This window comes from Hyla sarda, chromosome 1, assembly GCF_029499605.1.
Source record: "Hyla sarda isolate aHylSar1 chromosome 1, aHylSar1.hap1, whole genome shotgun sequence".
Lineage (NCBI taxonomy): Eukaryota > Metazoa > Chordata > Amphibia > Anura > Hylidae > Hyla > Hyla sarda.
In genome coordinates this window covers 390,263,989-390,291,616 of record NC_079189.1, presented here as the reverse complement: position 1 = coordinate 390,291,616, position 27,628 = coordinate 390,263,989, and the positions used below count along the sequence as shown (strand labels likewise).

At 42.2% G+C, this 27,628-nt stretch overlaps 1 long non-coding RNA gene across 2 annotated transcripts in view; it reads right to left on the bottom strand.

Annotated features, from left to right (window-relative positions):
- Positions 1-27,628, bottom strand: part of LOC130308236 (uncharacterized) — an 80,346-nt gene that overhangs the window by 43,720 nt on the left and 8,998 nt on the right. Inside the window, exon 1 of one of the 2 annotated variants that reach the window (XR_008857237.1) lies at positions 8,208-8,327. The exons of the other annotated variant lie outside the window; for it this stretch is intronic. This is a non-coding gene — a long non-coding RNA (uncharacterized LOC130308236). Of the gene's footprint in view, positions 1-8,207; positions 8,328-27,628 lie in introns of those variants that run through there. 2 annotated transcript variants of the gene reach the window in all.

Genomic DNA, 27,628 nt, shown 5'->3' with positions numbered 1-27,628 from the left:
ATTACCAGATGTCATTATTAAATAATCACTCAGACTTAAAGGGGTTATCCAGTGGGAACATTGGCCATTGCACAGTATATATATATATATATATATATATATATATATATATATAAATATATATATAAAGTTTTACTTACCTCCTGCATTCCGGTGGTGACTCTGGTGTCCAACTTCGGTCCCAGTCCGATCCTCTTCATGTCCTAAATTGTGACGCCGGGGCCCGGAGTAATGTCAGGGCCCAGAGTGTCATGCTGCCCCTCAGCAAATCACTGGCCGAGGTGAGACATCAGTGATTGGCTGAGAGGCAGTGTGACACTCTGGGCCCCCGATGTCACTCCAGGCCTGGGGGTCTCCATTTCTGACATGAAGAGTATTTTGGCTAGAGACGGGAGCGGGACACTGGAGTCACTACGGGAACACACAAAAATGTGTCTGTACTGTGCAATGGACAAAGGTCCCTCCTGCTGAATAACCCCTTTAATGGATAAGCAATAATATGCTTATGGGTATTGTCAGATGCTGCAGAAATGCTGCAGATTTTCCACAGCAACAATTTCCACTTCAGATTTGGGGATTAATAAGCTAATATTTAAAGTTTATGAAGTCAAATGGATTTTATATGCTCACTTGCCGATTTTTGCTGCATATCTGAAGCTAAATCTGCAACACCTCTGAATTTATTGCAGTCCTTAAAGTCAGTGAGGACAATCTTCAACATTTCTGCAACAGATCCAACACAACAGCTGACATGCTTCTGTATGTCCTGTGCATTTTCCTCAGAGAAACCCTGTAACAAATACGTTACATGTGACGCTACCCATAAGGCATAGATTTAGGCAGGCATATGAAAGGAATTCCCCTAAAATAACAATTCTGGAGAAACTTTCCTCAGAAATCTGCACTGTAGAATTCATCTCTTATTCTTCCTGTGAATCTACGTGGACAGCTGGGTTTTACCAATACCATTGCCAATTTGGTGTGTCCTTGTATAATCGATACTGATCATCCAGTGCTAATAGTACCAGACTGTGAACGGACACACTCCACTGACAAAGGGAATGTAACGCCTAGTTGTCAATTTATCCTTACATGGCCAGGAGGGATAACAAAGTAACAGCATATTGCACAGCTCTAAGAAATATGAAAATACAAAAATGCCTATACCTTGTAATAACTGGCATTAACTGTTTAAATGATAAAAGGAAATAGAACTGCAGCAGACTCCGCTATCTCCCCTATTGAAGAGCTTATCCAAAAAATAAACACCTATCTATATCGTCTATTTACAGGATAGGAAATGAGTATCTGATCAATGGGGGTCTGCCTGTTAACCCCTGCTAATCATGAAATTAGGGATCCCTTGTCCCCTGTGTAAATGGAGCAGTGGTGGAGCATTTATAGCACTTGGTTATCTTTAACAGTCCCATTGAGGGAGATTTATCAAAACCTGTCCAGAGGAAAAGTTGCCCAGTTGCCCATAGCAACCAATCAGATCGCTTCTTTCATTTTTAACAAGGCCTCTGGAAAGTGAAAGAAGTGATCTGATTGGTTGCTATGGGCAACTTTTCCTCTGTACAGGTCTTGATAAATCTCCCCCATAGTGCGTGAATAGGCCACAGAGGCAGACAAGGAACCCCAGTGAATAAGAGATTGGGTTTCCTGTGTCCCCATGTGAATGTAGCAGTGGTTGAGCATGAATGTTGCTGCTCCATATACTCACTATGGGACTGAGAAATATAGTTATGCATTAATGTTGGTGTAAGGTAGAATAGATTTTGCCCCTGTTTGCTTGGTGTATTATTTGCTCAGTTGCTCACAATTATAGAAGCCAGTGGTCTGCAGAGATTGGTTTAAGCTTTGTGCTATAGCATAGACACTTTTGTACATACTCTGTTAGGTGGTATAAGTTTGCACGAAAAAAAACTCTCTAAATTTAATTTGCGCAAATAATAAATACAGCTCCACTGCAAAAAGTGGGGTATGGTGCACCAAATAGAAGACAACTTTGAAAGATGTTCTACCGAAAATTGCACAAAAAATTGCGCAAAAAAAAGCAATTGCACAAAATTTGCAGGGACATATTGAACATTGAAGTGGTGTAAAGCCAATGATAAATGCCCCCCATTGGGTTCCTGCTCCGTTCACACAGAGACAAGGAACAGCAGCCTTGTGATTGTTGGGAGTCCCTGCAGTCAAACACCCACCGATTGATACATATAACTTAAACAGTGTATAGATGATACAATATAATCTTGGGGAAACCCCTTTATAAAACAAATACAATGTGAAGAATTAATCATCGTATGTAGACTATATTTTTGCTCTAAATTTGTTGCAGTAAAGCTGGGTTGACATATATCAGGCGTCCAGCATAGTTTCCCTCCAGCTTGCACCGGAGGGAAACTGATGCTAGAACTGATCCTATTCATTTGAATGAGACAGTTCACAGTTATCCATCATCTCAATTTTGACGTCGAATGGTGGGACACGCCAGAGGGCACCGGACGGGGGAACGTAGATTGCTGCAGAAATAATGGCCGCCAGATGCCATAAAACTGATGACAACTTTGCATCAGTTGTGGCATCAGTTGTGTGGAGATCTAAGCTGAGATCACCTATGCAGGGTGACGGACATATGTGAACCCAGCCTTACTTTTTTGCAACTTTTTTTCCGACTGTGTAGGTGTACCAAAACAAATAGATTTTTCTGCAGTGGTCATGAATTAATCATGTGTGGCTTTTGGTGAAAAGACGCACAATTTGTCGCTAATCCCTCAATTTTACGCAAATCTGCACAAGCCCAGACCTTACAAGACTAACTATGGAGAGCATTTGTAATGGATTAAAAAGTTGCAGAGGAAAAACCATACAAAATAGTGCACTGAAGGGTCCTTAAAAAAATAAATAAATTACTAACACCATATTATCACATACCATGCAGCCACTTAAAAAATTTGGTGCACATACCCATTACCATCACACAAATTAAAGATATAAAAAAAATTGTTAACCTAAACAACCCTTAATAAATTCTTCCCCTATATGTTCAGGTATTGTGTATAACTAATGCATAAAATATTATTTTACTATTCTGTAGCTTTCTGTATAAATTATTATATTCATATGGTGTATTTATATTATACATATTTTTTTATTATATAAATTAGTGTATATATATATATATATATATATATATATATATATAATTTATATATATATATATATATATATATATATATATAAAACATATACATATATATTTATATATGTATATATTCTAAATATATATACCGTATATACTTATATATTATTATATATTATTATATGTTTATATTGTATCTTATATATTTATAAATATAGTATGTTAACTATTTACAAATTAATGTATATGCATAAAGCCAAATAATCATTACAAATAAAAACATATGTTAAATGGTTAAAGTGCCCTTGATACATTGTATTAACACTTCCTATTTCTGCACATCAGAAGCCACTGTAAAGAGTACAAGTTCACTTGTAATTCTAGATTTTTATCAGTCATTAATATGATTTCCACAGTATCGATTGCACCTGTAAGAGATTGTTCTGGATAATATCCTGAAACCACTTATTCATCATTTCAAAGACAATCTTGTTGTTTCTACCGTCGTCAGAAGTCTTTTATGTAAGGATTACCTGCACAAAGAGTTCATTTCTTTGTAGTTCAGTAGAAACTCCTTGGTTTCCATCTAGGAAGGAATTCTGCTTCTTCTCCATTTGAGATTATGATTCTTGTGAATCTGATTGAAATATTGTTCTCATAACCACTTTACCTTTAGGATTAGAAGCATTGTTTCTTTTTGGCTTTACTGTATTTGCTGAAATGTCTTAGTAGTCATTCACTGGCAAAGGCTTCTACAAACAGGGAAAGCTGTTCTCACAATAGGAAAGAGAGTCAAATTAAATGGATGGATATAGGATGTGCCCTGTCTATAAGGCAAGATAAATGCCTCACCTTAGGCAGTGGTCTAAGTGTCTCAGTCACTCCCACTTGTCTCGGAAGGTGGGGGTCGGAGGGCTCCAAGGATGGAAGATGCTGACCCATGTATAGGAGATCGTGGGGGTTCCAGTTGTCGAACCCCCTGTAATCAGACACTTATACCCTATGCTGTGGATAGGGTAAAACTTGACTTTCTCGGAGTACCCCTTTTTAAGCATTTAGGGTAGAGTAACACGTAGCACATCCATAGAGGGTTTTCCACAGCACAAATTCTGCTCGCGTATTATGTTGCTACTTTTTGAAGTCATAACGTTCCACTGGGGTATTTTCTGCTGCAGATGCGCTACGTGTGACCCTACCCTTAATGTGATATTTTTATGGATAACTGGAAGGTCCCTTTAAGACATTTCTTTGTCCACTCTAGATGGTAACACAAGAGATCATTAAACACTAAGTAATAAGGTTCGGCTTCTAGGTGGATGCAGTAAATGACAGGGACAGATGTGGTGTAAGGTTGAAACAAAATGTGTTTTTCTGAATTAGTTACTTATGCAGCCATTAAATAAGAGCTGATCATGCATGATTTACAGCCATTTCTCTAATGCAAAAGTCAACACAGGAGAGAGAAAAAATAGCCCATTGGCTCAGGAAGAGATTTCCTTGAGCATTCATGCCAGGCTCTATTAGGGTAAGATGTATGAGGCCAAATCTAAGCCACTTATAATTTGCATCAGTGAGTGTGTGATACTTGTCTTACACCTATGCACTCATGTTAAGACAAGCGCAATTACTTCATAACACCTTTGAGACATGATGGAAAGTTATAAATAGCGCATGACTCGTGCATGGTAATGATCTGTAATCATGGCTGGCCTTAGCTATGTGTGACCAGTGGTGGTGGTGGGGTTGTGACCCGAGGGTCAGGGGGTTGGGGGGGTAGCATTATTTACGGTAGCATGCAGTGTTATTATACATTTTAAAAAGAATTCTCACACCTATGTTTTCTTTCAGATATATATATATATATATATATATACATATATTTCTTTTTTGGGTGGTGGGGTGACAAAAACATCTTTATATCTAGCAATGCTTAGATAATGGGAGCTAAAGGATATGTTGCAAGAATGATTTCCTCTGGAGGTACCCCTGTGAACCCTTAACCATTCTAGGGTGGGCAAACTTCCCAGGTCAGTTAATGTCTCTAAGCTATAAATGGTTAAATAGGGGCACTCAAGGGGGAAAAAACACTGCAAATGACCATAGGATTCAGGACTTACTTTCTGACATATGCTATCAGATCATTAAATGGCAAGGGCCATGAAATCCAGCGGCTTTTTTGTGTCCATTTGACATTAGATGCCCCTTTATTGCCCTTTATTGTTATTATTGTAATTATGATGATGAGTATTATTATTGGGCCCAATTGACATTTATTGCCTTTTTAGCCCCCATTTCCATCACATTACTGATCCATATTCAGCATATATGCCAGGAAAAGCTCCAAACATATGTCCTAAGGAAGGGTGTTATAGGAGAACTGCAAAATGAGAGCACACTGCAACATATTAGTATGCAGTACATACCTTAGTATTGCAGTGTACCATACACACACATTGATAAAAATCTTAACTAGTTTCAAGCTAAATGACCATATTATTAAAGCATAACCTTATTTATTTTGCATAATGTATGCAGTAAATCACAAAAATTACCAATTGCAGAATTGCTTTTTTTTTTTTAGATCTCATGTCAAATCCCCCAAAAAAGTGTTATAATAAGCAAATAAAAAATCACTTTTACAGCAATATCAGTCGTAGAATGTAATAGATCCCCTTGAGTCAAATAATGTCCTTGGAAAACTGAGCAAAACATAAGCAAAAGCACTAAATGCCAACATTACATAATGGGGTGGGGGCACCAAAAACCATACCTCCGGATAATCGGTAGAAGAAAAAAATAGGCTGCACAAGCCAAGGCCTTTCTTTCTGCTATGTATCAGTAATCTCATGCTGGGCTTGTTTTGTACATGTATAAATGGATCACTTTAGTATTTAGTACTCCTCATTTAAAGGGGTACTCCGGTGCTTATACATCTTATCCCCTATCCACCTGATTGCGGGAGTCCCTGATTGCGGGATCATGCACGCCGCGTGTTCGCTCCGGGACTGATTACCGGCGACCGCAGGGCCGGCGGCGTTTGACGTCACGCCTCCGCCCCCGTGTGATGTCACGCTCCGCCCCTCAATGCAAGCCGACGGGAGGGGGCGTGATAGCTATCACGCCCCCTCCCGTAGGCTTGCATTGAGGGGCGGAGCGTGACGTCACACGCTGCCCGCCCTGCGGTCGACCATAAACAGACCCGGAGCGAACACGCTCCGGGCACTGATTACAAACGGGGTGCCGCATGCATGATCCCGGGAGTCCCCAGCTGCGGGACTCCTGCGATCAGGCATCTTATCCCCTATCCTTTGGATAGGGGATAAGATGTTTAAGCACCGGAGTACCCCTTTAAAGGGGTTTCCCATGAATCAAACATTGATGCTCCATCCTTAGAACAGGCATCATTGTTGACCAGTCTTGGTCTCATCCATAATGGGCCCCAGCACTCCAGTCCCTTACACAGGCTAAGACACTCACCAAGATGAATTTTTGTTGACTATTAAACAAAAGTTATTTTGTGTTTTGCATACAGTATATCCCTTTAATGAAGCTCCTTTGGCTGACTGTATGTGAGGCCGTCTTCCCAGCAGTCAGGGATTAAGTTGCCTAACAAAGTAGACATACAGATATAGCCACTGCCAACAAGACTGTGGCTGCATGGCATATACAGTTGATGCTACAACCACTACTGTACACTCACTTAACTGGATCTGAGAATGTGTATAGTAGCCTGTAGGTGAGCAGTTACTACTGTACACTCACTAGCCTAGGCACTATGCACCCAGCCCAACAAAAGTTAAGTGTGTGGTGAGGCATACAGTACTGTATGCATCACCGCTCGCTGTACAGGAGCAGGGATCTGACTGACAGCAATAAAGCTTGCAGCAGTAATATTTATATACTGTATTTCTAATATTTTTTATATTTAATTTCCTATCAATGTGTCCATAAAGAAAGCTGTCTGTCCTGGCTTTTCAAACTAAAAAATGAGGATGATAAGCCTGCTTCCTTTGTAGCTTCGCCTTAGATTTTGCTAAACTGTAGAAACAGATCACAGTTGTGCTTTAGTGAAAGAAAACTAAAATAAGACAAGAAAACAGAGAAATAACATCAGTTAACATGTTTTTTTTTTTTACCGCAATAGGTATTCCAGTTTAAAGGGGTACTCTGCCCCTAGACATCTTATTTCCTATGTGAAGGATAGGGGATAAGATGCCTGATCGCGGGGGTCCCGACACTGTGGATCCCTGCGATTTCCCTGCTGCACCTGGCATTCGTTTAGAGCAACGGGTGCAGCGCCGGAGGATGTGACATCACAGCCGTCCCCCGCTCGTGATGTCACGGCCATGCCCCCTCAATGCAAGTCTATGGGAGGGGGCGTGTTGGCCATCATGCCCCCTCCCATAGACTTGCATTGAGGGGGCATGGCCGTGACATCCCGAGCAGGGCGTGACAATGACGTCACAAGCCTCCGCCCCGCATCGCCAGTCATCCGGCACAGAGCAAACTTCACACACCAAATGTCTGGGGTGCCGCAGCCGAGATCACGGGGGTCCCAGCGGCGGGATCCCCGCAATCAGACATCTTATGCCCTATCCTTTGGATTGGGAATAAGATGCCCGGGGGCGGAGTACCCCTTTAAGGCCCATTTGCATACAGTGTTTACCAGCATACACTTGCTGAGTGAAGAGTACTACTTGACTTCTGCCTACACAGAACACATATAGTATCTACATGTAATGAAGATTATTTGAGCATAGTCATTTCCCCCCCAATTTTTTTTTTTTCATTCCTTAATGATTTATTTTGTTTATTTCACATTTTAGGAAAAATCATTTCGACAAAACATATTTGTGCATAAGTAGTGCGGGAAATGCTTTCACGTTACAATTATAGTCATCATTTAGTACAGTCATTGTGCCCGTCATCATCCATAGAGAACTAGCTTGTACTATAGTTACTCTCTTTGGAAAATGTTGAGCAATAGCTGTGCAGTGTTACTATTTTTAGTCTGCATTTTCAGTCAAGCAATTAGTTTTTGTTGTTATTTCCCAGTTGATACCTGTGTCCATAAGCCAGAGCTCTCCGCTGACATGATTCATTCTCAGCATTATAATGTAAATAGAAGTTATTAATAGCTGGGAATGGGCAGGTGTGCCGGTTCTCCAAGGTACGGTAAGAATCATATCTCTGGCATGTCTCATATCAACTTTTCCTACTTGGAGCATTCCAGTGTGATGAAAAATGCATGAAGTCATAAATGGTGCGGTGTGGATGTAGTGTTCCTGGTAAAAGCACATGCACAAACATATTGGGAATATACTGTACATACTCGCCATATTTTCCAGGGGCCTGATCTAGATAAACACGTACACCCAATCTCGTGGCATTATCTCACTGCAATGAAAAAAAACAATCCCACACTCTTCAGGTCTCCTCTACTTACTCCTTGTCTCTCAGAAATACTGCTGATGTTGCAAGATAATGGGGGAGATTCATCAATCAGCCTGAAACTATAATTGTCTGGTATTTCACACAGCAGCCAATCACAGCTCAGTTTTCCAATCTTAACGAGCTCTTGTAAAGTGAAAGTTGAGCTGTGATTGGTTGCTATGGGAAAAAACAGACAATTAGGGTTTCAGGCTGATTGATAAATCAGGCCCAATATTTTAATGGCTTACACATCTCAGATTTTGTTGTAACTTTTATATTTCCTAAATAATTAAAAATAAGTGATCAATGTTAAAGCACAAATGGATCAATGATAAACAATGCAACTTATATTTTGAGTGATTAAAATTGACTGTCCATACATGGGACTGAAGGGAAAGTATGTCTCCTTGAGGAGACTGCCAAATTGGCATGTGGCATCTTATAAGCCATGCAATGCTGCATGGGAAACAAATATCCAAAGTAGTTCTCATCCAAAAGGAAAAAAGCTTGCTCCTTACTGCCACCTATGGGAAATAGCTTCCTTTCATTGTTCAGTCCATAAACAGCCTTGAGGCGTCATTGTATTTTCTTCATATGTATAGAGTACTTCTTTGAGAGGACCACCCCCCTTACCCAGACTAGATTTTCTGTGACAGATTTTTATTTCCACCTTTAGGGTACGTTCACACAAGACCGCATCCGCAGCGTATTTGACGTTGCAGATGCGCTGCCGACACACAGAGTTAAGGCAGAGAAAGCTCCCGGCTGCTGCCATAGCTCTGTGTGTCGGCTTGTGACTGCCGGTGGGAAATCCGCAGATGCTAGCCGACACATAGAGCTATGGCAGCAGCAGGGAGCTCGCTCTGCCTTAACTCTATGTGTGTTGACAGCACATCCGAAGCGTCACATACGCTGCGGATGCGCCCCCGTGTGAACGTGCCCTTATTTTGCTTTTTTTTTTTAACCCCTTAAGGACCCAGGACGTACTAGAATGTCCTGGCACCCTGGGCTTTAAGGACCCAGGACGTACTAGTACGTCCTGGTGTTTCTCCGGTCTCTGCCGCGCGGCGGGCAGAGATCGGTAGCGGATGCCTGCTGAAATGCTTCAGCAGGCATCCAGGGCAAACGCCGAGGGGGGCCATGTAGGCCCCCCATGTCGGCGATCGCCGCAAATCGCAAGGGAAATCGCCTGCCACCTCCTCCTATACCCTGCGATCCGTCGGTTAGTTAACCGACCAATCGCAGGGGGGGGCGGTTACTTCCTCCCGTCCTGCCCGGCCCCTTGAAGTCCGGAGAGGACGGGAGGAAGACCGGAGGATGCGGCGGGGGACGGGCGAGTGCTGGGGACCAGCCCCGGTACTTACCTTGTCCCTGAAGACCTGGATCCCGGCGACGGAGACGGCGGCAGCGGCGACAGGTGAGTAGATCTTCAGCCGCGGTCGGGCCCTTTACAGCAATGCACGTCGCCGTAAAGCGACATGCATTGCTGTAATGGGACCCTGTAAACTACAACTCCCAGCATGCCCAGATAGCCCTTGGCATCTGGGCATGCTGGGAGTTGCAGTTTTGCAACATCTGGAGGTCCACAGTTTGAAGACCACTGTGCCCTTCCAGATGTTGCAAAACTACACATCCTCAGCATGCCCTTACTGTCCAGGCATGCTGGGAGTTGTAGTTCTGTAACATCTGGCCCTTCAGATGTTGCAGAACTACAACTCCAAGCATGCCTGGACAGTTTTGGCATACTGGGAGTTGTAGTTTTGCAACATCTGGAGGGCTGCAGCTTGGACACCACTACACAGTGGTCCCCAAACTGTTCTCCTCCAGCTGTTACGTAACCACTACTCCCAATATGCCCTTCGGCTGCCTGGGCATGCTGGGAGTTGTGGTTTTGCAACAACTGGAGCCACACTGGTTGGGAAACATTGTCTGTTTCCTAACTCAGTGTTTCCCAACCCGTGTGCCTCCAGCTGTTGCAAAACTATAACTGCCAGCATGCACTGATAGACTGTGTATGCTGGGAGTTATAGTTTTGCACCAGCTGGAGGTCCCCCCCCCTGTGAATGTACAGGGTACATTCACATGGGCAGGGGGCTTACAGTGAGTATCAGGCTGCGGGAGACTCTCTGTAATCCCCTGCCCGTGTGACTGTATCCTAAAAACACTACACTACACTAACACAAAATAAAAAACACTACATATACACATACCCCTACACAGCCCCCCTCCCCAATAAAAATGAAAAACGTCTGGTACGCCACTGTTTCCAAAATGGAGCCTCCAGCTGTTGCAAAACAACAACTCCCAGTATTGCCGGACAGCCGTTGACTGTCCAAGCATGCTGGGAGTTTTGCAACATCTGGAGGCACCCTGTTTGGGAATCGCTGGCGTAGAATACCCCTATGTCCACCCCTATGCAAATCCCTAATTCAGGCCTCAAATGCGCATGGCGCTCTCACTTCGGAGCCCTTTCGTATTTCAAGGCAACAGTTTAGGGTCACATATGGGGTATCGCCGTACTTGGGAGAAATTGCCTAACAAATTTTAGGGGGCTTTTTCTCCTTTCACCCCTTATGAAAAGGGGAAGTTGGGGTCTACATCAGCATGTTGGTGTAAAAAAAAAAAAAATTTACACTAACATGCTGGTGTTGCCCTATACTTTTCATTTTGACAAGAGGTAAAAGGGAAAAAAAGCCCCCCAAAATTTGTAATGCAGTTTCTCCTGACTACGGAGATACCCCATATGTGGGCGTAAAGTGCTCTGGGGGTGCACAACAAGGCCCAGAAGGGAGAGTGCACCATGTACATTTGAGGTGATTTGCACAGGGGTGGCTGATTGTTACAGCGGTTTTGACAAACGCAAAAAAAAAAAAAAAAAACACATGTGACCCCATTTCGGAAACTACACCCCTCACGGAGTGTAATGAGGGGTGCAGTGAGAATTTAAACCCCACTGGTGTCTCACAGATCTTTGGAACAATGGGCTGTGCAAATAAAAAATGTTGTACAGCCCACTATTCCAAAGATCTGACAGACACCAGTGGGGGGTAAATGCTCGCTGTACCCCTTGTTAAGTTCCTCAAGGGGTCTAGTTTCCAAAATGGTATGCCATGTGGGTGTCATTTTGCTGTCCTGGCACCATAGAGGCTTCCTAAATGCGACATGCCCCCCGAGCAAAATTTGCTCTCAAAAAGCCAAATATGACTCCTTCTCTTCTGAGCATTGTAGTTCGCCCGTAGTGCACTTCAGGTCAACTTATGGGGTACCTCCATACTCAGAAGAGATGGGGTTACAAATTTTGGGGGGTGTTTTCTGCTATTAACCCTTGGAAAAATGTGAAATTTGGGGGGAAACACACATTTTAGTGAAACATTTTTTTTTTTTTTTACATATGCAAAAGTCGTGAAACACCTGTGGGGTATTAAGGCTCACTTTATTCCTTGTTACGTTCCTCAAGGGGTCTAGTTTTCAAAATGGTATGGCATGTGTTTTTATTTGCTGTTCTAGCACCATAGGGTCTTCCCAAATGCAACATGCCCCCCAAAAACCATTTCTGAAAAACGTACTCTCCAAAATCCCCTTGTCGTTCCTTCGCTTCTTAGCCCTCTACTGCGCTCGCCGAACACTTTACATAGACATATGAGGTATGTGCTTACTCGAGAGAAATCGGGCTACAAATATAAGTATACATTTTCTCCTTTTACCCCTTGTAAAAATTCAAAAATTGGGTCTACAAGAAAATGCGAGTGTAAAAAATTAAGATTGTGAATTTTCTCCTTCACTTTGCTGCTATTCCTGTGAAACACCTAAAGGGTTAAAATGCTGACTGAATGTCATTTTGAATACTTTGGGGGGGGGCAGTTTTTATAATGGGGTCATTTGTGGGGTATTTCTAATATGAAGACCCTTCAAATCCACTTCAAACCTGAACTGGTCCCTGAAAAATAGTGAGTTTGAAAATTTTGAGAAAAATTGGAAAATTGCTGCTGAACTTTGAAGCCCTCTGATATCTTCCAAAAGTAAAAACTCATCAATTTTATGATGCAAACATAAAGAAGACATATTGTATATGTGAATAAAATAAAATAAATATTTGGAATATCCATTTTCCTTACAAGCAGAAAGCTTCAAAGTTAGAAAAATGCTAAATTTTCTAATTTTTCATCAAATTTTCGGATTTTTCACCAAGAAAGGATGCAAGTTACCACAAAATGTTACCACTAAGTTAAAGTAGAATATGTCACGAAAAAACAATCTCGGAATCAGAATGATAAGTAAAATCATTCCAGAGTTATTAATGTTTAAAGTGACAGTGGTCAGATGTTCAAAAAATGGCCGGGTCCTAAGGTGTAAAATGGCTGGGTCCTTAAGGGGTTAAAGAACACCCCCCCTCCCTCTACTTAAAAGTTTTGGGTGGTCATTTCAAATAGGTTTCACTGCATTTCCTATACATGTCCATTAACACTTTCCATGCAGTTAGGTAACATGGTACCAGGGAATTGTGGCCTTGTATGCCAGGCTGCTGTTAAGACATACTGGGTTTTCTGTAGGTAGGTGCTGTTGCATGTGTGAAGAGTATGTAACCATTTGGGGCCAAGACCTTATGCTTGTGTAAAACAGGTGGGTTTTCCAGGTTTAAAATGGTGTAATGCTGAATTGAAGCTGTGCTGGGGTAAAGGGATGGCGGCTATGTGTGCTGAGAAAAATGTCTGCTGGAGCAGCAGTGAAAATAGCAGGTATAAGTAAGAAGCTTTGAGCTGCAGAAAATGACTAGCCTGAACCAAAGAGCATTACTTTGTGGGCCGTACATTAGATTGTAGTTATGCCACATGATTTCTATCAAGAAAGAAATTTGTCAGAAGGCCTCTGGAGCAGAGAGTGTGTGTGTATTTGCTTTACCACATCATCCGACACGGTGGTCAGAGCCATTGCTTTTCCATGACATGCCATGACCATGACATTTAACACTCCTTCAGTGCCTTTCTCCAGATTTACAAAGGGGTTTTTACCATGAAGAGAAATAGGTCTAAAGGATGCATTATGTGGAGTTAAACATATTTGCAAATTAAAGTAAGCATTATAAATCAATAGTTTTTAAAGGCAGCCCTACCAATATAGACTGGATGTTTTTTTTCTTTTTGCTATGGGATTCGTCCTGCAATTTTCTCTTATGGTCAGGCATGCTCAGTCTCCTCACACAGTGAATATGCAGCAAATAGACTGCAGTATATACAGCTGCTACATTGCATGAAGTTCACTTACAAACTGATGTATGATGAAGTCTTCTTGTCTGGCTGAATGTATGATGAAGTCTTCATCATACATCAGTATGTAAGTGAACTTTATGCGGTAAATATACATTAAATATACATTATGTACTGCGGTAAATATACATTATGTACTGCTATAGCTTCTATATTATAGTCTGTAATACTAAGAGTGGGAAGGATATCATGCACTATATTAGTGTGGTGTCTATTGGGTGGATAACATAAATTTAACCTTTTTGTGACGCCATGGCACCATTAGCCTATACACTGTCTGAGTTTTGAGACAGCTTCTTCTGGGCCAGGCACGGGGCAATAAATACTCTGATAAAAGGTTACAGATAACTGTCTTTACTGAGGCAAGATAGATGGTAATTCATTTACAGCATAGATTGGTGCAAAGGGAGGTGCAGAGTAAACTTTGGAAGCCTATTGCCTTGCTGGGACTTGTAGTTGTTTGTGCTCTGCCGTATGGTGACTGATGAATTGCAACCCATGCTGACTTTGGTGCTGCAGACTGACTGACTGAAGACTACTGCTTTTCTTCCCAAGGGTTTAGTGCTTACCGCCAGGCTTTGATGTTCACCCGAGCGTAGGGGAATTTCCTTAGAAGATGCGTGGTTGCAGGATTAAATTTCTGATTAGTTGAGGTCTCCTCAGATCACCTCACACTTCTCTCTGACTTCTCCACACTGTACCTCAGAAGCTCAACTGTGAACAGGAGCTCTGCTAGCTGTAGTCTGTGCAGCTCCCCCTCCCGTACACTATATACAGGGCAATTCGGAAGACCACTGGGGCAGACAGGTCACCTGATCCACTCTGCACCTTCTCTGCTAACAGACTTAAAGAAACAGTAACATAGAAAATTCTAGAACAACAACAATGTCATAACAATATAATATAGTGAGTCCCGAGTAGTGGGCCCAAGACGGACACTGAGAGCAACATCTGCCTGACAGATTGGGCAGTATACCGTATTCCATATTCCACACTGTGCGCTGTATTAGAAGTTGGAGAAAAGATATAAGTTCCCAATTGTAAAGAAAATAATCTTTTAATGGGCAGTGCCTTTACTACGTAGCACAGGAATTAGCATCTGCACTACTGAGTGCTGGAATATAAAGTGTGACATGTGACAGAAGCTCCACCTACAATACACAGATTTTCATATGAATAGGGGAGAGGATAAAAAAACGGCAGAAATAAAGAAATAAGGTCATGTCTGTGTTATTTTTCAGAGGCAAAAATGTAATTTTCTTCCACCTAACAAAATATTAAGTTTGCTGTGGAAAGTGGATCATGGTAAAACCCCTTTGAATAGTCTGTGTCTCAAAACATACCATATACGGGACATTCCAGAGGACTGTAAACCACCTCCACCTACACAATACATCAGCTGAAAAGTCAATGCAGTTTGGAAGAATCCTTGTCACTCAATCTTTGATAGTGAAATGTATGTTTGCTGGTCAGACATACCGTAAGTACTGTATTCTCTCTATACCAGCCTAGTTGAGTATTACAGTATAGTGATCCCTCAACTTACAATGGCCTCAACATACAATAGTTTCATCATACAATGGTCTTTTCTAGACCATTGTAAGTTGAAACCAGACTCAACAAACAATATACAGACAGTCCAGATCTGTGAAACGTGTCAATGGCTGGAAGAACCGACCAATCAGAATGGGCATTTTACTAGTAAAACCCCTGTATTACTGAAGCGTATGCACTGACTGGTGTCTGGTAGCGCCCCCCTACAGTACAGAGAGGTATTACATGTTCTGTACACTTTACCTGTATCAGCGCTGCTCCTCTGGACACCAGGTAAGTGCGACTCCATGTTACTTTTTTAGGACATTACCTGTACTGTACAGGACCCTGAAGAAGATCCTGTCCTCTAAATAGACCAGCGTTTCCCAACCAGGGTGCCCCCAGCTGTTGCAAAACTACAACTCCCAGCATGCCCGGACAGCCTTTGGCTTTCCGGGCATTCTGGGAGTTGTAGTTTTGCAACAGCTAGAGGCTCCCTGCTTGGGAAACACTGACATAGACAGTGATTTACAGCTCCCAGCAGATCTTTCTTTCTTTTATATGTAAGGACTTGTTTTATCTGTATTAGTTATCTACTTATTTTTCTTTAACTCTCACTTTTTCCTATTTTTGGATGACATTTTGGTGCCTTTAGAACCAATTACCAGGTTTCCATAGAGTTCTGGTCTCAACATACAATGATTTCAACATACAATGGTCGTCCCGGAACCGATTAATATTGTAACTTGAGGGACCACTATACTACATCAGCATCTAGAGTTTGGAGAACTTTTGGGTTAGTGCACAAACACCTGTAACAGGGACCCTTTAACTGTTACTCCCATAGAGATCCTAAGCTTTGGGGTTCAGTTGGATTGCTCATCCTAATGTTGGAAAGTAGAAAAAAAAATCTGCATTGATTTTCGCCCAATTTAGCAAGTAGGTAAAATATATACCCCTGTACTGCAGGTTAGTTGGCTGCAAAATGATGACATGATGCTATATATAACATGCTGCATGTGACAGTAGCCTAAAATTCTTTAGGGGACACACCTTTGAAAAGATGAGAATATTTCATTCTCACAGGTATGAGAAATACAGATTCATAGTAGAGAATATTGCATTCACCTATGTAAACCACAATTACATTGGGAGTGTCTGCTTTGCAGAGAATCCACATACCATTTCCATGAGGTCACAAAGGAGGTCACCACTTTAATATGCAGAATATTTGTGGTCAGAGGGATGTACATGGGCTGTGCAGATAGTAGAGAGACTTAAGCAGTGAACGTCACAGACCTGCGGCTGGTGTCATGAAACGAATTCTTAAATGTCAACCACAATACAAGGAGGTGGATGACATAAGAGGACACTGTGGGTGATATGTCAGGTTACAATCCATCAATATAGCCGGCGCTACATCATTACAAAGGGACTTAGACATTTACATAGAGTAGACAAAATAAGATGATATATTTATGATTACTGTAATGTTGACAACATTTATCAAATTTATCAAAACCTGTGCAGAGGAAAAGAGCCCAGTTGCCCATAGCAACCAATCAGAATGCTTCTTTTACAGAATCCTTGTTAAAAACGTGTGATAAATTGCACAGACAGTAGACCCATGCGGAAAATAGACAATGAGAGTAAATCTCCCCCAGTGTGTCCTAAAGGGGTACTCCGCTGGAAAAAAATGTTTCTAAATCAACTGGTGCCAGAAAGTTAAACAGATTTGTAAATGACCATAAACCACATTAGGAGGAGAGAGCACACCATACAGATAAACATGCAAATATACCATACCGCTGGTAATCACTGGCAGCGTCCGGACCCGATGTATTGTATATGCAGCACCTGCGGGGTACACACACTAGATAAAGTATCAAACAATACAATAAGAAAAGGTAGCGTGCACTCACCGCGGGTAGACTGCTGCAAGCCGGAGGTCCAGGATCACCACGGCATGGACGGAGACAGTAAGGGGAGCTCAGGGGCTACGCCGACAGTTTCGGATGAAGGACGTTCCTACGTCCGAAACTGCCGGCATAGCCTCTGAGCGCCCCTTACTGTCTCCGTCCATGCTGTGGTGATCCTGGACCTCCGGCTTGCAGCAGTCTACCCGCGGTGAGTGCACGCTACCTTTTCTTATTGTAAGATTTGTAAATTACTTCTATTAAAAAATCTTAATCCTTCCAATACATTTTATAGGCTGTATACTACAGAGGAAAAGCTTTTCTTTTTGGATTTCTCTGATGTCATGACCACAGTGCTCTCTGCTGACCTCTGCTGTCCATTTTAGGAAATGTCCTGAGCAATAAATGTTTGCTATGGGGATTTTCTCCTGTTCTAGACAGTTCCAAAAATGGACAGCAGAGGTCAGCAGAGAGCACTGTGGTCGTAACATTGGAGAAATCCAAGAAAAGCATTTCTTCTGTAGTATATAGCCCCTAAAAAGTCCTGGAAGGATTAAGATTTTTTAATAGAAGTAATTTACAAATCTGTTTAACTTTCTGGCACCAGTTGATTAAAAAAAAAAGTTTTCCACTGGAGTACCCCTTTAAGCCCTGCTCTAGGTCTGAGTTAGGCTTGGTTCACATTGGATTTAGGCAATACGCTATAGGTATATGTCAGGATGCCAGCATTATTAAAACATTCCTGTTTGTAACAGGAGAGAGTCTGAAAATAATATATTGAGGAATTGCTATTTATGCAATTTACTAATATCTTCAATGTTTTAACTATTAAAATGTGTACAATACTAAAGATTAAGCATGTCGTAGAAATTTCAAACACATGGTTCAAGTCATTAAAGACCATTTTAAGGATGGTCTTATGCCATATAAGGCTGGGTTCCCATTACATTTTCCCCCATACGGGAGCGCATACGGCAGGGGGGAGCTAAAACCTTGCGCTCCCGTATGCCTTTCTATGCGCTCCCGTATGTAATTCACTTCAATAAGCCGGCCAGAGTGAAACGTTCGGTCCGGTCGGCTCATTTTTGCGCCGTATGCGCTTTTACGACCGGACCTAAAAACGTGGTTGACCACAGTTTTAGGTCCGGGGAAAAAGCGCATACGGCGCAAAAATGAGCCGACCGGACCGAACGTTTCACTCCTTCCGGCTCATTGAAATGAATGACATACGGGAGCGCATAGAAAGGCATACGGGAGCGCAAGGTTTTATCTTTCCCCTGCCGTATGTGCTCCCGTATGGGAGAAAACGTGATGTGAACCAGCCCTAAGACAGTCCTTAAAATGGTCTTTAATGACTTGAACCACGTGTTTGAAATTTCTACAAAAGGCATTTTTTGAATATGTAAATTGCCCAGCAGTGGCCTCTGCTGACAGGATAGGGGCCACCACTAGAGGGAGATAACTGTTCTCACTGATCTGAAAAGTAAATCCCTACCCAAGCTCTTAAGTTCTACCTAGTGGTTAAAGCTTAGCTATCTTTAAACTCTATGGGGGAGATTTATCAAATCCAATGCAAAGGAAAAGTTGCCCAGTTGCCCATAGCAACCAATCCAGTTGCTTCTTTCATTTTGCAGAGGTCTTGTTAAAAATTAAAGAAGCCAGTGGATTGGTTGCTATGGACAACTGGGCAACTTTTTCTCTGGACAGATTTTGATAAATCTCCCCCTATGGGTATGTTCACACGTTGACAACTCACAGTGGGTTTCCCTACTATTCCCTTAAATGGGTCCAACGGCAATCTGCAAATCTGCTATTATTGCGGATTTTCTACTAACTCAGTGCAGTGAATAGTAACAAAACTTGCTGCAAGTTTAATAACATGTGACTGTACCCTAAGGCCCCCAATCCATAAAAGGTGTATTATACAATAAGGGAATGTGCACACAGATTTCTTTATTTCTTTTTCACTTGGATTCTGACACACTTTTTTGTATTAAAATCTGTATGAAATCCTTACATAATCTAGTCCCATTGATGTCAACGGGAAATCCACAACCCTGTGCATAAAGTGGAGCAAAAAAGTATTTAATCCGCCACCAATTGTGCCAGTTCTCCCACTTAAAAAGATGGGAGACCTGTCATTTTCATCATAGGTATACCTCAACTATGAGAGACATAATGAAAAAAAAATCCATAAAATCACATTGTCTGATTTTTAAAGAATTTATTTGCAAATTATGGCGGAAAATAAGTATTTGGTCAATAACAAAAGTTCATCTCAATACTTTGTTATATACCCTCTGTTGGAAATGACAGAGGTCAAACGTTTCCTGTCACAAGGTTTTCACACACTGTTGCTGGAATTTTGGCCCATTCCTCCATGCAGATCTCCTCTAGAGCAGTGATGTTTTGGGGTTGTCACTGGGCAACGCAGACTTTCAAATCCCTTCAAAGGTTTTCTATGGGGTTGAGATCTGGAGATTGGCCTTGAAATGCTTCTTACGAATACACTCTTTCATTGCCCGGGTGGTGTGTTTGGGATCATTGTCATGCTGAAAGACACAGCCACGTTTCATCTTTAATGCCCTTGCTGATGGAAGGAGGTATTTTCTCCAAATCTCACGATACATGGCCCCATTCATTCTTTCCTTTATATGGATCAGTCGTCCTGGTCCCTTAGCAGAAAAACAGCCCCAAAGCATGATTGTTTCCACCCCCATTCTTCACATTAGGTATGGTGTTCTTTGGATGCAACTCAGCATTCTTTCTCCTCCAAACACAACGAGTTGAGTTTTTACCAAAAAGTTCTATTTTGGTTTCATCTGACCATATGACATTATCCCAATACTCTTCTGGATCATCCAAATGCTCTCAAGCAAACTTCAGACAGGCCCGGCCATGTACTGGCTTGAGTAGGGGGACACATCTGGCACTGCATGATTTGAGTCCCTGGCGGCTTAGTGTGTTACTGATGGTAGCCTTTGTTACGTAGGTCCCCCCCCCCCCCCCCCCGTGTGGTTCTGGGATTTTTGCTCACTGTTCTTGTGATCATTTTGACACCACGGGGTGAGATCTTGCATGGAGCCCCAGATCGAGGAAAATTATCAGTGGTCTTGTGTGTCTTCCATTTTCTAATAATTGCTCCCACAGTTGATTTCTTCACAGCAAGCTGCTTGTCTATTGCAGATGCAGTCTTCCCAGCCTGATGCAGGTCTACAATTTTGTTTCTGGTGTCCTTTGACAGCTCTTTGGTCTTGGCCATAGTGGAGTTTGGAGTGTGACTGTTTGAGGTGGTGGACAGGTGTCTTTTATACTGATAACAAGTTCAAACAGGTGCCATTAATACAGATAACGAGTGAAGGACAGAGGAGACTCAAAGAAGAAGTTACAGGTCTGTGAGAGCCAGATATCTTGCTTGTTTGTAGGTGACCAAATACTTATTTTCCACCATAATCAAGGGTCGGGACTCGCGGCTAATACCGGACATCACTGATCGCGATAATGCCTGGTATTAACCCTTCAGACGCAGCGATTAAAGTTGATTACCACATCTAAAGTTAAAGTAAAAGCATTCCCAGCAGCTCAGTCGGGCAGATCGGGACCCCCGCGGTGAAACCGTGTTGTCCCGATCAGCTGTCCAGTAACGAGGAGGGTCCCTACCGGCCTCCTCATTGTCCAATCACTGAATGACTGCTTCGTTATTGAGATTAGGGCACGAGCATTTGAGCGCCAATAACACTGCAATGCTATGCTATGGCATAGCATTAATCAGTGCTAGCAATCAGTGTAATGCATGTTATAGTCCCCTAAGGGGGCTATAACATTGCAAAAAAAAAAAAGAAAAAGGGAAAAAAAATGTTAATGAAGATGATTTACCCTTTTCCTAATAAAAGTTTGAATCAACCCTCTTTTCCCATAAAAAAAACTGTGTAAATAAAAATAAATATAAACATATGTGGTATCGCCGAACTAGATGTCCGAACTATAAGCATATATTGCTAATTAAACAACACGGTCAATGGAGTACACGTAAAAAAATTCCGAAGTCCAAAATAGCGTATTTTTGGTCACTTTTTATACCATTAAAAAATTAATAAAAAGCGATCAACAAGTCCGATTAAAACAAAAATGATACCTATAAAAACTTCAGATCACGGTGCAAAAAATTTAGCCCTCATACATCCCCGTATGCAGAAAAATAAAAAAGTTATAGGGGTCAGAAGAGGACATTTTTAAACGTATAAATTTTCGTGCATATACCGTAGTTATGATTTTTTCAAGAAGTAAGACAAAATCAAACCTTCTACTAATTCTATTTTGCTATTTTAGAAATCCTATGTGCTAAGCCTTATACCATTCTCTATATAATTTGTGTATAAAAACTCAGTGAAAACGCCCCGTATAACACAATATAGCATAGTAAAAAAAAAAATCCATTCTCCTTTTAGAACATTGTCAATAGCTTTTATTTCTGTATACATACATTATAGTCAACTGTAGTTTATGCTACATATATTATCATAATCATTTCATTGGAACAAATATGTCAGTGCTTAAAATGAACCCAGAGGAATTAAGTACACATTGTTACACATTAATAAAAAAAATATAAAAGCACATAAATACTTGACACAATACTAATAAATGATGGATAGAACAGATAAAAAACATGGCATCTCTTTAAAGCACAAAGCAGAGGTCAACAGGAATCAGCTGGCTGCATTCCACCTGCTCCCTATGAAAGGGACAGACAACAAAGGGAACCCATAGGATGACCTACTGGTGATATGGAAGAGGAGTGGCCTGTCTCCTGATGGCACAGTGTCACTATTCACAAATGTCACCAGTGAAATGTGGCCCGTCCTCGGAGTATTGTGTGTGCCCTTTTAATTAACAGGCCCAGAGCCGAGGTTGCCTTCCACATCAATAGATCCAGGGCAGCAGCTGCCATCTGTGTCCTCCGCTAACTCTACTCCAAGGTACTCCTGAGTGACGCCCTCCGGAATGTGGGGCGATTGGAATACAATATTCTGTATGCAGATATGTAGGTCTGTTGGGCCATATACACACATGACATATACATCTACTGATTATTTGGGGTTTTCAGTTGCCTTTCTATTACATATTATACAGATATTTAATTACCCGTATTCTTCCTAATATTCAAGAGATGACAGACTCTTGCTGCAGTACATGATGCAGTCACAAGCTGCCAATATAAACATAATTGATCTCCATAACTTTATAGTGTTAGTACATGCTGGTATGCCATGAATTTAAAAAGTGCTATCCATGGTCCATCATGCTTTTAGGAAATTGTCATTTTGTGCTGGTCAGCGTAAACAGATAGAATGGTGTGGTAAGCCTTGGGGGGGAGGTGTATGGTAGTTGGGATGTTGTGGTAGATAATGGGTTAATGTTAACCCTATAGTTCGTGACGCCAGGCTGAGGGCTAGTATGCTGAGGTAATTCTCCGGCCTATCGCCGCCCTTCCCAGAAACAACAGCTGCATGTAATAAAATGACCGAAGGTCCACAAGGTACTTGAACTTGAACAAACTTTACTTAAGTGCTTGCAGCACATCCAATGAACAATGACAGTCTCAGGCAAACAGTCTCTATATATATCAATGACTGACAAATGTTACAGACCTTGAATGATATTAAAAGTCTCTGAATTTGGGGTAGTTATTACAGATCCGTCCGGATTTAGGGGATGGATAAGGTCCGGTGATGCTGCAGAGTGCTTAGAGATTGATACACTGTCAATTTAGAATCGATCAGCCGTTGCCGCAAGGCTCGGGCCTAACTCACTGCGGGAGATAGCGGTATGGGTCCTTCCACGTCAGGAGCGCAGGAGCAAAAAGTTGTTGCTGGCTTTGATGCACAGGAACAAGAGAGCGAGCAATGGCCGCCGCTCCCTTATATGGGCAGCGGCAGGGAGAATCTGATTGGTCCGAACATCCGTCATTCACTGTTACACAGTGTGATGGGATTAACTATGTCACAAGGACCTCCAAAGGTCCTCAAGCAGAAATACCATAGAGTTCAGCTGACCTACGCTATGGGCAGGTAATTAACTATTTATTTACATTTGTACAACCTTATACATCTAAATCCTAAGTGGTTACTGGACAATTACCAACTGGATGAGAGGTGACTAGGGGTGAACTAGACAATTGGGATCCCGACGTCCTAGGGACTCTGGCTATGGGGACCCACAACAAAAGGTACCGGATAGGATACGGTACCGGGACACCACAATGGCTGTGGCTGGCCTATCTCTCACATATAGATATAAAGTAAATCAGATAATAAGGTAGGTTAACAATCATACATATACAACCAAAGGCTTTCCAGGCATGCTCAGAGTTGTAGTTTTGCCACAGCTCACTGGAGGCACACTGGTTAGGAAACACTTATGTGGTGAGGGTGTAATGAGGGCAGATGTTCTTACCCTAAGGGCAGATGGCATTAACTCCTTATGTTCGTGACACCAGGGCGTGGTTTAACCTCTTCACCACCCGAAGATATACCGCTGGATCCTGGGCTAGGCATGGGGCAAATAATGACTCCGATGGCAAGTTACAGAACAACGGCAGCTTTACTGAGGTAGACGGGTGTAATAGTCTTGACAGCTCAGTTAGGCCCAAGGAGGTAACCAGTGACTTCAGAGAGCTTAGGGCTCGCTTGGTCTTATAGTGGATTTGGACAATTTGCTGCAGGACCTAGCTGACTGTATACAGACTTATCTTGACTGACTTGGCTAGACTGACTTGACAGACTTCCCCCTGTATGTAGCTAACCAGGTTTTGACGTTCACCTGTGGGGTAGTGGACTTGTGGATGCGTGTCTGCGTAGTAGGCTTTAGGCCTAATCAGGACACCAGATACTCTCTCAGGACTTGATATCACTGTTCCTCAGCAGCAACTACATAAGAGACTGAACTAGCTCCTCCCAGGGTTTATATGGGGGAGACTGTGGAGTGGTCACATAGGTCACTCTATAGGTCACATGGTCACTGGTACCATCCTTGGTTACAACACATGACAACAGTATTTAAAGGCACATAACTATATATACACATTACATTATATAACATAGGTGCGTATTAAGAATTTAGGAAACATAGATGAAAGGGGGGCCCTGGGGGCACTGGAATAGAGTCCACCTGACAGGGCAGCAATGGTACAGGGGTGCAACTCCTGTACTGGGCTACCACACTTTCATATACACTGTAGTAAACAAGAATGAAATGAGACTTCACTCACCATCCAACGTAGATTTATTCGGGGTGTGTGAACAGGTATGGCGGCGGAGGCAGGGGCAGGCCGGACTGCGCCTGCCTCTGCCGCCGTACCTGTTCACACTCCCTGAATAAATCTACATTCGATGGTGAGTGCAGTCTCATTTCCTTTGTGGTAGCCCAGTACGGGATGGTGTTGCCCCGTACCTTTCCTGCCCTGTCCGGCAGTGTCCCTCAGTGTTCCCCTGTAGTTGTTTCCCCATTTGTACATATGTTTTGTATTATAAGATGTGTTATGCCTTTAATAAAATGTACAATGTGATTGTTACCCAGGAGGTATCAGTGACCAGCTGACCACAAGGGTGACCTATGGGCTCCCTGCTAGGCTACCCCATATAAGCCCTGGGTGGAGCTAGCTTCTCTCTCTTGTTGCTGAGGTCCAGTGCAGTCAAGCTGCCTCAGTTTGTGTGTCCAGAGCATTGGAGGCCACAAGCCCAGTCTGCAGCCACAGTCAAGTGCAAGTAAGCTAATCCTGCAATAATTGTCAGTCACCAGTCAAGTCAAGTCGTCTGTCTAGTCAACGTGGCCTGCACTAATATACCCAGTCCTACTCCCAACAAGCCTGCAAGGTTTCTGTCATCTAGTCACTAGTCATCTCCTTGGGCCCTGGCTGAACTGTATAGACTTTACCAACTGTCTACCCTCAGTAAAGCTACCGTTGTCCATAACTTGGCGTCAGAGTGTTTATTGCCCCCGTGCCTAGTCCAGGATCCAGCAGTATACCTTCAGGTGGCTATAGGCTAAACCACGCCATGGTATCATGAATACAAGGGGTTAATACCATCTGCCTCTAGGGTAACAACATCTGCCCTGCACCACACACCCCGCCACCACACATTCTTGTTTACTACAGTGTTTCAGTTTATTTGTGGAGGTTGCACCTCCGGAACCAGCTTTTAATTCAGGATACCCGAGTCCTCCCTGTTGTTGCTACTCCTTAGACCCTAGTCCTGCAGGTGTCGGGCCATTGGTATACACTTACATACACACTGCCTGCAGTTTTGTTTCAGTTGTGTAGTAATTGTAAGGCAGGAGGTTATACTGAGGTATCTACAGCCGGAAAAACTGAATCAGTCAGCACTAGGACTGCACGGACATTGCCATCCCAATAAACGGCAATGTATTCCGTGCAGATTCTGACAAAAGAATAAGATCCTTCTTTCAGCTGTGGAAGGTTCACATCGAAGTGTATACTATGCAGCAAATGGGATTCTGTTACATCTGAATTTCCAAGCGTAATTTCTAAGCAGAATTATGCTTGGAAATTCCACAGTCTGAACCTAGGCTTAGGAGGGTGACAATATATCACCCTGTATCTATATACCAATACTTTAAACATGGCGACAGAGAAATGAATATCCTCATATGGTGGAGGTCTGTTATCCGGCACCTCATTGATGAGCTGTTTGCCAGAGCCAATAAACACAAGGAACATATTCGGAAGCAGACAACGCTATACAGTGTTTAGTGGCCATGGTGGGTTACTACAGCTCCAATTAAAATAAATGCAAGCAGAGCTGCAGTAGCCCACCACTACATAACATACGGAGCTGTCTCCTCTGTGTGTGTGCAGGTGCCAGCAAATAACTGATCAGCAGGGGGTGCCAGGTTGTAGGACACCCTCAGATCAGATATGAGCATAGCCATAAAAAGTCCCAGAAAACCCCTTTAACATGCATGTTATTCATTTATATATAGAAGATCAACATGTGTCAAGTTTCTGGCTTTACTTTTATTGCCAATATTAATATGGGATTTCCCACTGAGATATTTTAATACAGCATGTTCCCCTTTCTATTTTCATTGCAGATAGTTCACAAGTAGCAAACACCTGCTGCCAGAAACCAGCCATGAAAGTGTCAGCAAACACTTCTTGTTTGATCTGACAATCTCCCTCTGTTTATGTTTCTACCAGCATGTATGGCCAAAACACAGGGAAGATATAGTGTATGTAAAAAGCTCATTTTCCAGATATGTCTGGTTAGGACACAACAATATCTGGTTTGCACTAGTGAAGTAAGAACCAGTAGAGAGTAAACAGCAGCCAGAATTGTGTATATACATTTTGTGAGGGTGTTTTGGCATCAGCCGGCCCTCCATATAGATTGTGTATACAGTAAACAGCAGTATGCAGCCTGACTTTCTTTTATTTGTATGTTAGTCTACTAGTGAAAACAGCAATGTATTCCCTGTAAACATACAGCAAGCTATGGATACTAATGATAGGTGTGCAGGTACGTCTGCTACAAACAGGTTTAGCCCGTCTGCTATTCTATTTCTGGGTAAAGGGACAGCATGGTACTGTCCTGGATGTCTTTAGGTTAGTAGATTATATAAAACAATGCTTGTTTCTTTGTAATATAATAAGGTCAGCATTTCATCATTCTCTATATAGGCCATGTTGGAGCACAGCTGGATACTTGCATATAGTTATACAGTAAATAGTAATGTGTTACTAAAAATATGTTGTGTATGCTTTTACTATTAGGCTGTGTTCATGCATGATAGGTTATATAGTATGTTGTGCATGATTCCCAGAAATTCAGATTGTTCAAGAAGTATTAGGCAATGTGCACGCATGATGAGTTACATAGTCTTATAGTACTTTGTGCATGCTTCCCAGAAATTCAGATTGTTCAAGAAATATTAGGCTATGTTTACACATGTTGTGTGTAATGCAAACTGCAGTTTTCAGTGTAAAAAACAGCAACAAGGTACAGTTACAAGGCTATTACAATCCCGGATTACAAGATGCAAAAAATCCACTAGGATCTGCAAATTTTCTATACATCCATGGATTTGTTCCGAATTACACTACTGATTTTACCCTTAGGCCATGTTCACACGGCAGAATTTTTGAGGCATGGAAATTTTCTGGTAAACATTCAGCAAACAGTGAGTGCTGGCAGAACATGCTGGCACTAGGACCCCTCGGAAATGCTCCATCTTCATAGACGCCAATGCATTCTCGATTGGATTCCATAGAGAGAATTGACATTTCAATTCTTTCTGGGGAGGCTGGAATTTGGATT